Source organism: Habropoda laboriosa, unplaced genomic scaffold, assembly GCF_001263275.1.
Source record: "Habropoda laboriosa isolate 0110345459 unplaced genomic scaffold, ASM126327v1 scaffold314, whole genome shotgun sequence".
NCBI lineage: Eukaryota > Metazoa > Arthropoda > Insecta > Hymenoptera > Apidae > Habropoda > Habropoda laboriosa.
This window is the reverse complement of record NW_017100447.1, coordinates 26697-26954: the sequence shown is the minus strand read 5'-3', so window position 1 is coordinate 26954 and position 258 is coordinate 26697.

The window sequence follows — 258 nt, the reverse complement described above, 5'->3', positions numbered from 1 at the left end:
AAAGGGTTAAGTGTGAAATTAAAAGTTTAAAGAAAAAAATGAAAGAAGAATTTTTGGTGTTTTTCGAATCTTGCATGTATAGGAAAATTTCACGAAAATCTTATTATCAGTTTAATCATTAGCGTTCATTCGCGCGACAATTGCGTCTGTACTTTATTCTTGACCCTTTTAAAAATAGTCACGCGTTCTCCCCACAATTCGACGTGTCTCGCGGGGGAATCGATCACGTCGAACGCGGAAGATTGCAGCGGGTTGCGT